Raw genomic sequence first — 12466 nt, 5'->3', positions numbered from 1 at the left:
CGCTTCGGACGCAAGAAATTAATAACGTGTTGTATATATTTCAATATTTTGAAAACAAAACTGCGACAAAAGAGTTGATTTCAGCTTCTGAATAGTTAAGCATTGGGAAACTGAAATTATCACTTCGTGAATTCAACGGACGCCATCACGAGTTGTTTCACCGTCATGGAATATTTGTTATATAAATGATATCGGATACGTTCCTTATGTCATAACTACTATCCTGTTCCCTTTTAACGAATGTGACTCTTACCGAATTATACTTTTGACCTTTATTTGTGAAATTTTTACCTATTGTTTCTGTTTGGTTTGTTCATGCTTCATTATCAATGTTATTTAATTTGATGCGACTCTCAAACAAGTGAGAGGTTTAGCGCTTTAAAACCAGATCAAATCCACGATTTTCTACATTTGAAAATGCCGGTGCCAAGTCCGAAATATGACATTTGTTGTCCATTCGTTTAATGTATTTTGTCATTTGATGTGTTTTGCCATTAGATATTGCCATTTGATTAGGGACTTTCTGATTAAATTTTCCTCGGAGTTCAGTTTTGTTGTGATTTTACCTTACACTAACACAGAACCGAGTTTAGGTAAAATGTGAACACGGCCTTACACAGTCTTGTGATGTGTGGTCCTATATCAATAATATATTAATTGAGATAAAGGACAAAGCGTTTGTGAAATGGTACCGCAACTGTAAATGAAAGTGATATGAGGTTAGATTGTAAATGCAGACATATAAAAATGCCAATACATTTGGATAAAGTTATCTCTTAACTTTTATACAAGTTCGTCTCTCCTGAAATATTAAAGATGTTTTGTAGGTTAACATCTTACTCATTCATAATACAAAACTAGGTTTTCAATAAACACGATCGTTAGACTTGTTTTAATAGACTTTTGTTTAATTTCAGGTTTTGTACTTCATCGTGATAATTTGAAGAAAGGGATTATCAATACCTAAACGATTGATTTTAATTAAATTTTGATAATTTTTGGTTATCGTGAAGTTGCAAATATTTCATGTACATTGTATGAACAACAAGAATATAAAAACGATAATTTACTGCACATGTAACATTTTTCAGATACACTGTTTAGGAATAATCAATAAGGAAGTGCCTAAACAAACATTACATAATTTAAAAAATCAACCTTGTGATGAGATAAGGCGATTACATAAGAAAAGATTCATATGATTTAATCAGTTAAGTTCAAAATGAATAGAAAAGTAAGTCAATGGAAAGACATTTACTTCGATAATTATTGCAATGGTAATTTGCTATATAAAACTTTGTAATCGCATACCATAATATAATTTTATCTATGTATGACGTTCTATTTTTTTAATCTAGGGTGATTGAAATATTGTTACTTGCTCAACGACCTTTGGCAATTATTTTATGTATTCAGTCCTGAAAAAATTGCTTATTATTGAAAATAGATGGATTCTGCCAACGGGAATAATGATAAAACAATTTGCTTGGAAATTGTGATTTGGTTAAATAGGACCATGCTGAACCAAAATTGAAGCAAGAATATACAAATTTTCATTAACACTTTTTAAAGTTCGATTTCATTATGTACTTTCCATCAAAAGGTTCTTATGATATCCAATCTTTAATTCATGGTTTCATCGAGTTTTATATTAAATTCAGCATTTTCTCCTACGTTAGACAGCCATTTCATGACCAAACATTACCGTAGCCTGGCTTGTTTTAAAAAAAAAAATCAACACTGTTGTTCTTATTTAAAATATACATGATTAACTCTAACAAATAGCAATTATTACGCTGACTGTATTTTCTACAGCAGATACGCATATTTAAGATACATTTCTACAAAAAACAAACTAACGTACTTGTATTTAAATCCCTACGATAACAAACCCGCTTCGATTATACCACGTTCTCACCGAGCTTGTTTTGCGACATCACTACCATTATTTCGTTCTCGTTACGACCATTTTACGATTTGTCCGATTGTAACATGATCTTAATACCACGATTCTACTTTGATAATGACACGATATAACCATGATCATACCAAGTTCATATCACCATCTTACTACGTATATGCTCTCAGCAATAACGTCAACATTGTTTTCCATATATATACTGTTCCAATCTTTACGCAGATTTCGTAGAAACAGCACAGTCATGTCACCATCAAAGCTTATTACAACCCGTCGGCGTGATGATAGGAATAGAGGTCGAGGCAGAGAGACCTCTGATATAAATTCTGACCCAGTAGAGATGTTGGACCGACCAATCCAACCTGAATCACAACATAAGACTGGTCCATCAAGGTTAAATGAAGATGTTTGGGTGACGATAGTGTGGATAACCTACGCCGTTTCAAATTTCTATTTGTTTTCGTTCTCTCAATACAATATCATGGTCTGGTTGTTAAGATTGTGTATCTGTGTGAAATATTGTATTGGCATGAGCTCATGAGAATGGTCTTGTGTTTCCAAGCTATAATTGGAGTTTCTAACTAAACCTAAAGAGATTTTAAATATCATCAGCATAGTAGTCAGAAATTCACGGTTAGCATGAATATCAATTATATGGTCATTTCAATATATACTGACCGGCTTTAGAAACGCAACACTAGATTATTTGTGTGTTGTTTTTGAATGAATGTGTCACCGTCAAAAGCGGTGACTGCCTGTTACAAACGCCAAAATGATTGTCAGAAAGGTCAACAAATACTGTCTGACATGTTTTAGGTTCTGTTTTACACCTTCTGATTTTGCATTTGTTCGACCCATTAATTGCTTTTGGCAATTATGCAGTTGTACCTTGAGGGCTTTTAAGGTTTTCCTTACGTCGATTCGTTGGTAATTCAGTTTATGGGAAACATTTATGGCATGAATCTGTACTCAATGACACTCGGCAATTTGATTAGCAGTTGACGTTGCGGCCGTAAACATGTCTGGCAAATGACGTTGCGTATTCAAATTCTGTTGACGTTTCATTGTCACTACACGTTGATCTGTTCATTGATGGATAAAAAAAATCTGGTCTACTTGTTTCGTTGTCTGAAGGACAGTAAGACGAGTTTCTGAAGTCATAACGTATGGTTGCAGCACGTTTATGTTTTCGAGTTTGCAGTATTCTTAAGGGATAATTCAGTTTTTTATTTCTCAGTCTTGGCAAAATGGGGATGCAATATTTTTAAACTAAATTAAGTGAGGCAAAGGATTTAAAGAACTGTTTGAATAAGCAAAAAAAACCTGAAACAATCTTTCATGGGTCCAAAATTTCGCTTAAAGAAATTCGTGCGACTTAAAAATTGGATATGTTCAATAACCACAGGTAAGTCAGATTTTGATTTTTTTGTAAGTAGAAAGAAGTATGAAAAGCATGGACAAAAGTTATAAGAGAATCAAACAAGATTTGTTAAAAAAAATCAACAAAACGAGTGTTGCGTTTCTAAAGCCGTTCAGTATATTTACTGTTTGCAAAAGTATAAATTTATCAAAATACTAAAGATTTTCTTTTTTTTAACTACAAAATAATATTTATACATCAAATTTTGCTTATTACAAATTTCACCAAGAGTCAAAGTTTCTCCTGATTTACCCTGTTACACCACACTGCTTGTCCAGGGAAATAAACGGTTGATCCAACTTATTAACTTATAAAAAATAATATAAAGGATGTATAATTGTCGTATTAAGGCTTGATATATATGCATCTACTCTTTTATTAAATTCATTTTCAAAAATACTAAAGACAGCAACAGTGTTTCGGATACAAAATATATGATTTATATGAATAAAAAAACTCAATAATGGTAATATATAAATAATAAAGTAATATTTACTTTTTGTGATTTTATATCCAAAAACAAGATGTTGAAATTTAATATCAAAATCTATTGTACTTCTTTTAAAGAAGTCATAGATTGTTTGCCCAAATCTACTCAAATATCTACACGTTGAAATATAGTGAGCATAATCTTGTTCTTGGTTACAAAAATACACTTGTCTGGCTTAGCTACTTTCCACTGCAATTTGTCCTTTATCTCAATTAATATCTTATGGATATAGGACCACACATCACAAGACTGTGTAAGGCCGGGTTCACATTTTACAGTTTTTTTTAGTTGGAGCATGGTAATGTAATAATTTCCATCTAACTATTTTTTTCAATTTATTTTCAGTCATATATTCAAAAATAACTTGGTACAATGAATTCATATTGAGAGTTTTTTGTACTAGTAAATTAGTCATATTCGGACAACTTTTTGGAATTTTTAGTTCTCTGTGCTCTTCAACTGTATACTTTGGTTCTTTAGCAACTTTAGTTCGAGCGTCATTGACAAGTCCAATGTAGACGAAATGCGCGTCTGGCGTATTAGATTATAAAAACCTGGTACTTTTAACTGCTACATGTAGTATGTGACAATGAAAACGAGCGTGACTGAAACTTTAAATTGTCTGTATGAACGAAGTCAGGTCGTAAGAAGAGCATGACGAGGAAGACAAGAGTGTTTTATAATTGTACCATTGTACTGAATAGCGTGCTATGAACATGGTATAGACGTAGTAGAAGCGTGGTTGACCCGCGGCGAGAACGTGGTTGTCGCTATAAGATCTTATCGCCGTGTCTCCGACTAAAATTCAAATTTGTCACAACTCGGCCGATTTGATAACTGATAGAAGGAGAGTTACGGATTCACCCGAGGATTGCCGATTGTAGAACTCGCTGTTTCGACTGTTTGGAAATGTTACAGGTTGGTCCATGAGCATGACGATCACGAAGACCTCACCATAACTGTACCATGACCTGACTGCGATTTACACGATCGTCAAAATTTGCATTGTTGTCAGAGGTTGAAGTGGGATCGTGGCTTTGTGTGACCTGGGTATTTCAAATACCAAACACATCAGTTTATAATCAAAATATATCATGATAAACATTTGCATTATTAAATATGTTTGAAATTGTTTCGTGAGTTTATTTTGTTAGGCTCTCTGGTATCACGTACTGTCTACGATCTAAACAAGTATTAGGCAGATTGATCAAAGGAAACATGTACACATATTCTTAAATATACAATGGCACGTACAATGTATCTAAGGAAAGTTAAACGGGTCAACATTCCAATATATCAAACATACTTAAATTATTTGTACGTATTCGTAATATAAAGATTTCAACTTCGCAATTTTAATCTGTGACTGTGCAAGTGTTGATTAAAGGTCCTAGAATTACAGCCCTTTTGGCAGCTTTGCAAGTCTTAATTTATGAACTTGATGTTCGATACTTGTCGTTTTAGATTGATGTTTACTACTTGTTTCAATATTGTGTTGTTTAACTACTGTCTCATGAGGGAGTTTAGTTTGTTGCTCACATATATGGTAAACCACTACAATTAATACTCTATTCTGGCACTATAACAAGAAGCATGTAGTATAGCGGTTGTAGTTTATTGTGATCTTCCAAAATAGTTTTTTGGTTTGTTTAATGAAGTACCTATGAAGCTTCTATCAATCAGTCCATTCATTTTTGAATTGCCTGACAAAGTGTTATTCTTGGGACTTTTTCTCTGTATTATATATAAAGCTGTTCATTATGGAAGGTCTTTAGTTGTTTATATCCTGTTTTGGTTGGTCCGTTATGGATAGTTGTGGTATTTACAGTCTTGCCACATTGCCATATTTCAATATTAGTCTTAAAACTAGTTCGTTCGTCGAAACGTCTTTTTCGTTTTTCTCCGGAAATGAAACATAAGCTCTGTCATGAAGAGTTTTCTTCTATAAGTCTTTTCCTCGAAACGACCATATATTCTTCCGAGCGTTTGGTCTTGCACTAGAGTGCCTGTATGTTTTTTTGAGCGTCGTCCTGTTCTTTGGAGCATCGGCCGGTTTATTTAAGTGACTATATGTTCCTCCAAGCGTCATACAAATTTCCCAGTGTTAGTCTGTCCTTCCGAGTGTGCGTCAGTCCGTTACTAATTTCTTTTACGTTGTGTATCAGCATCTTCAAGTCAAATTTTTTTTTTTATTTTGCATCTGAAAATTTCAGATTGACGCTTACAAAATTCGTCTCATTTAACAAAAGAACTGTAAGTTAAATTTTCTTCATTGATGCTCAATATCTCAAAGTACATTTGAGTAAATAATCTATTACCTATACGAAATAAGAAAGTGCCAAGCTAGGAATGTAACTGGTGTGGTCCATTCTTTAAATGTGTTTGAAGTTGATTTTGCCATTTGTTTACAGTTTCAAGGTTTTCTTCGAGGTTAAGTATTTTTTTTAAATTAATTTTTATTGACAGTTTCTATTTTAATTTTATCTTAAGTTTAGATTCATGCATTTGCTTCTATTTAATTTCATTATTTTGTTTTCAAGTTAAATTTTACGAAACTGCTATGGAGAAGTATAGTTTTTAAGTACAATTTTAAATTTTTTGTTTACTGTGATTAAACATTATATCCATTTATGATTATAATAAGTTGGTATTTTATTACACTCGATAGTGATTAAATTCTTTGTTATTTTGTCACAAGATTTACGATATCATACGAACTTTAAACAGAGTACTTTTTAATAATATGTTTAACGAGTGATATCTTTATAAAAGAGTACAAATTCATTATTCCCGTTATGGTTAACGTATTATTAGAAATATCTATATTTGTATGCCCATTTAAAAGGTAACAATACCACCCAGGATAAGCAAATACATTTGTTCGTCTAATTTCGAATGTTTCATTTACTTAATGCCAATTAACTCGTTTATGATTGTATACATTTACAATTAATTTCATTGTCAAAATACATGAGTTGATGTTAGAATAATAAAGACAACTTCTGTTTTAATGATATTATCTAATAGCATTGAGAATGGAAAAAAGGAAATGTCTCGAAGAGACAACAAATCGACCAAAAAGCAGAAAACACACCTCAAGGCCACCAACGAGTCTTTAACACAGTGATTACAAAATCCTGTAAATGACCACCTGCGGGTTTGTTGCAATTCCGTCAAAACTACTGACCACCATTTTTTAGTTCGTTGAGGGGGCTTCTGCACTCTCTTTCCATGTTGTGCGAGCGGACGAAAAAATCATGCTATATTGCAATAACTATTCGTGAAGTTTTAATTCGTATAATTGATAATCAGCACTGCTGTTAGGGAATTGTAATTACGTACATATACGGCACAACAAATAATTATTGTAAATACTGCATAATGAGGATCACAACGAACCTTGATGAAAAAAAGTGCAGAGATTTAGGCGGTTATCGATAGCTGATGAATGACGTCAGAAAAGCGCTTTACTGATGCAATGTTAAAGTGAAAGACTATGTGTGCGACTTTTTTGTATGATGGAAGTCTCTAAATGCATCAAGTTGCATAACCGAATTAATATTAAGAAACAAAAACAACGAAAAGACTTGCATACATCTTCTTTTTATTTCAATTACAACTGTATAACAATGATTATGTTTGTGTAAATAGTTATAGAATATTTTAACTTGTTTGTAAGTAGACGTTTAAGAACATTATCTATGGTAACCTCAATTTTTATCGTATGCTATTACCCTCCTGATAGCCTCGATTTTAACTAGGAAGTTCATGCTTAATGTTCAATTGCCACCTTCCTTTTTATTCGCCAATTACACTTTAAAAAACAGTTGTTATTAACATTAAACACACGACACGTTTATTCTATTCACTATATTCAGTTCTGCCTTTTTTATTAGTTTAGCCTGTTTTTTAGCAGACCTATGGGTCTTCAATACAGCGTAGAAATCCTCTTTAAGACCACTTTCGACTTTGGTACATTGGTAGCGGAAACTTTTATATAAGTCACCATCATTTGATCGTCGCTTACTTCTCAAAGAAAGAATCTTAGTTAAGTTATTTTCAAATGTCAATTTTAAAGCGCCAGCACCAGTTTAAATCCCTTTATTTTATGACCGGCTCCGACTTATAAGGTCTATCCGGATTATTATAAGGTCTATGCACTTTTCTTTTGCATATGTCATTGAAAATGTTAGGTTATATCAACAATAATTAATAAAGGCAACAGTAGTATACCGCTGTTCAAAACTCCAAAATCGGTGTAACAAACTAAAACCGAGGGAAACGCATTGAATATAAGAGGAGAACAACGACACAACATCGAAACGCAACACACACAGAAACGGACCAAGCATCAGACAAAATCCCACGAGAATAACACATATAACATCTAAACCAAATTACATGAATTTGGGATAAACAAGTACCGTGCAACGTCTTATCTTAATATCTCAAAACTAAGAGAAAACAAACGACACAACATCAAAATGCAACACACACAGAAACAAACTATAATATAACAATGGCCATCTTCCTGACTTGGTACAGGACATTTTTAAAGGGGAATAAAAATGGTGGGTTGAACCTGGTTTTGTGGCATGCCAAACCTCGCACTTTAATGGCAAAGTTAAATATAACATTGAAATGACAACATAATATTGCAGGACTACAATACAATCAGGTTTAAAATTCAATACGTCAAAAACGCGCCTCGTCAACACAAGACTCACCAGTGACGCCCAGATATAAAAGATCGAAAGTGATAAAAAGAACAAAGTTGTACAGCACTGAAGATCAAAAGTTGAATTAGATTGTGCCAAATACGGCGTAGTTTTTATGCTTGGGATAAGAACATCCTTATTATTAAGAACAATTAATGCTTTTGTAAACAGTAAATTTTATCAAATGAATATGAAAGAGATATACACAATGAAACTGAAGTATTAACTAGTTACTGAAAACTAAACCCGAACACATAATGCTAAGAACAACACAGAATAGTCACACCCGACTCAGTTCAGGCCTAAACGCAGTAAATCATAAATTTTAAAATGACTTCACATACGATGGCAAAAAGGCACAAACATTACGCCACATTTGAATTTATGAAATTTAGAAACAGCATGACGTCACATATTAAACAAGATGTACATTTCGACAATTAGAGTCTCCTCAGTGATAGACGAAACCAATACTAGTAAATTTGGAAATACAAAATATAAAATAAACTCCGAAGATATATTCTAACCGTCGATTATTAATGCACTATATACATGATATAGAAAGAAAACATGAATGTAAAAAAACAACGAATATCCACCATTTATATGACTATTGATTGTAAACGAATAGCTTAAGCAGTTTTATACACATGACTCATATTATTTTAATTTCCAATGTTGCAGCGTTTTCAAAAATACAAAGCTAGAGATTAAATCGATAACAATACATATTTAGTAGTAATTGACCAAATTTAAATGCAGGCACCCTTAACTATAATATATTTCTCGAGACCTACAGTGGGTTCCTTGAAAAGACAAAGTCTTGTATATTATGACCTTTACACTGAGAATTTTATATCCAATCAAATTCTCTTATATTTTAATAGTATGTATACCTACTTTTTTTAAAAGCAAGAAGACAATTAAATGTTCCTCAATAGTTTGGTGGATAAGTAACGTGACATGAAACTTCGTGTTTTAAATTGAAATGATCTGATATAATTGAAATTTTGTTGCATGCGTTAGCAATTTATATCTTGGACAAAGAAACATATATTGAAGTTTGAAACAAGGTCACTAAACATTCAATTATGTAATACAAATATCAGGATCACTGCAAAAATTATTTAGTATAGAGGGTTTGTTCTGTGTCTTACATTTTGACAATATATGTATGGAATATTTATAAATCCAAATGTAAGTTGACAATGTGCAGTAATTTATAATTTAGATATTCTACCTTTAAAGGCAGGTTTCGCACACAATTATATACATTAGTACTTTGGAATAAAATTATGTCGATCTGTAATAAATTTTTTACAAAAAACCTTCTAAAAACGTTAAGTCGAAGATATGCTAACGATTTATATGAGTTTTCACATCAACAACTTGTATTGCACATAATTGAATGATTCATAACGCATAAAATAATGGATAACAATTGTGCTGCCACAGTTTAGATGATGTATCATTATACGAGTTGATAGACTTAAACAAAACAATGAATTGTACTTGATTTGTAAATAAATATAACAAAATAAATAAAAAAACACTTTATACTATTTTTCGTCATCAGGAATGTCAGTTTAAAGATAGAATATATGGTAATAAATGATTTTGAAAACTAAGTTTCACAACTGAATCTTGGAAATAAAAAAAATGAAAACGTATATATAATCGAATATTCGTGTAAAACTTATTATGTTACTTGTTATAAGAGTTTTTTCTCCTTAAGAGAAATTAGCTGTTCGATAGAATACGTTTTAACTTTAGGCATTTTAAGTTTAGTTCAAAGGTCAACATTTCTGTTTTGGACTTAGCTATGACTTCATACGTTTTCAGATATAATACCACCATATTTATAGTCATTGCATTTAGTCATATGAAGTACGGCATTGAAAAAAAGTATACCGGAAGGAACTTTGTAAAGAAACATATTTTTTTCCTTCAAATACAGTACTTAGAAAACCTATATTTTTGGGACATGTATTACATAATTTACCCAATGAAAGTGACATTTTGTAAACCGGAAGTAGCTATTTATCTCGCTTTACCACAGAAAAAGGTAAACGGAACCCTATGTGTTTCGAATAAATGTAATATAAGATATCATGAAGCACTTGAAATGCTATTTTGCTTTCATAGTAAATCATTGGAAATACACATCATATAAAATCTGATAGAAAGTAGACGTTTATAGTTGTATGTGGTTCTTTCCAGAAATTCACCAAAAAAAGGAGAAAAAAAAGACACTGGTTGACAATAAAAAAAATAGGCAATAATATAATTAACAAATCCACATTAATTATCCACGATGTTAAGATCAACAGTTAGGCCGTGTTCGCATTGACCTAAATTCGGTGTTGTGTTAGTGTAACTCACACGTAAACTAAACACAATTGCGTTCCCATTGATAAAACTCAATGTTTACATGTAGTTTAAATCATGTTTTACCTACACACAGTCGATAGTCAATGTAGGCCTTGTGTAGGTTAAGTGTACACAAAACTAGGCATTTAGGACATTAGTTTTATCGTGTATATATTTAAGGAGGAAACTATTTTTGAGTAAAATTGATATTTTTGATATTCATTAATGTCTCAATTTTACAGATTTGTTTTTGTTAAAAAAAATTAACGTACTTTATTAACCCCTAATCAAGACTCAAAGCAGCATCATTGCCGAACCCGTAAGGCATCAACAAATTGATTTTCGGGGGGGGGGGGGGTTGACTATTATAGTCGAGTATATAACATAAAGGCAAGGGGTGGGGGGGGGGGGGAGGGGGCTAGGGATTTTGTTTTGGAAACAAAAAAATGTTTCCAGTTTTTGGACCTGAAAAAATTTGTTTCACTCTCAGCTGCTACTATATATAATGCTAAAATTGATTTCGACTTGTCACCAAAATTTGTCCTGAAAAAATCAATAGTTCACGCCCCCTCTCCCTCCACAAAAAACGAAGTAAATAGTTGCTGCCTAATTCATTTGAAAAGGTCTTCCCGAATCGACTTGACGTACACAGAAATATTCGCCACTGGTCTTTACTCAAAAAACGATTCACGCATAAATGCATGACTCAAAAAAGTGTGAGGTAAATGATTTGTTTGTCTAGTATCTCAGTTCCGTTAAATTACACGTAAAATAAATTAAAAAAAAGTTACCCTATTCCTTTACCAAATACTCCTTGGAGAAGAAATACCATTTGAAACAAACAGAAAAGATAAAAATGTAGTGATCCCTAATATCTCAATCCTTTTTTTCGGTTGTAAGCACGTTTTCTAATGCGATATCGAGACATCCCTAGTATATGCAAACTACTGCAAATTATAAAAACGGCTTTCATAAAGTAGCAACCACTTAACTTAAAAAAAGGGGAGGGTTATTTTTTTTCGCGCGTACATTTTTATTCCTTTTTTTCGATGCTGGTGACCAAATACTTTTTTTCAATATTTAACACTATAATGTATGGGGAAACTCTTGATTCAGATTTTTTTTTTATTATCTGTATGAGCATTTTTTTTTATCAAATTGGTGATCGGAATATTTCCATTCCCATCCCCCCCCTTTTGAAGTCAAATGGTTGTTCCCTTACCGCTGGGAAAATTTTCCAAAAACTTTCAATTCAGTTCTACGTAATGAACATTTAAATGACATATAGTTTACAAGTGGGAACAAATCTTATGTTCAGGTAGCTAAACAAGGTGTATAGATGTGAACAAATGTAATGTGGAACCAGTGTACACTACACTAAACTAATTGTAAACATGTTTACTCTACACGGCGTTAGGTGTGAACACGGCCTTAGACTCTCGTAAATGATGTACGAGGCTAAACTAATTGCAATAACTATAAGGCAGACGGATTAATATAAGTTTATCTTGTTTCTGAATCCCAGTATGTATATTGCATAATTGTATTTT

This window comes from Mytilus trossulus, chromosome 13, assembly GCF_036588685.1.
Source record: "Mytilus trossulus isolate FHL-02 chromosome 13, PNRI_Mtr1.1.1.hap1, whole genome shotgun sequence".
NCBI lineage: Eukaryota > Metazoa > Mollusca > Bivalvia > Mytilida > Mytilidae > Mytilus > Mytilus trossulus.
The sequence above is the reverse complement of the archived record's forward strand: the minus strand, read 5'-3'. Positions refer to the sequence as shown.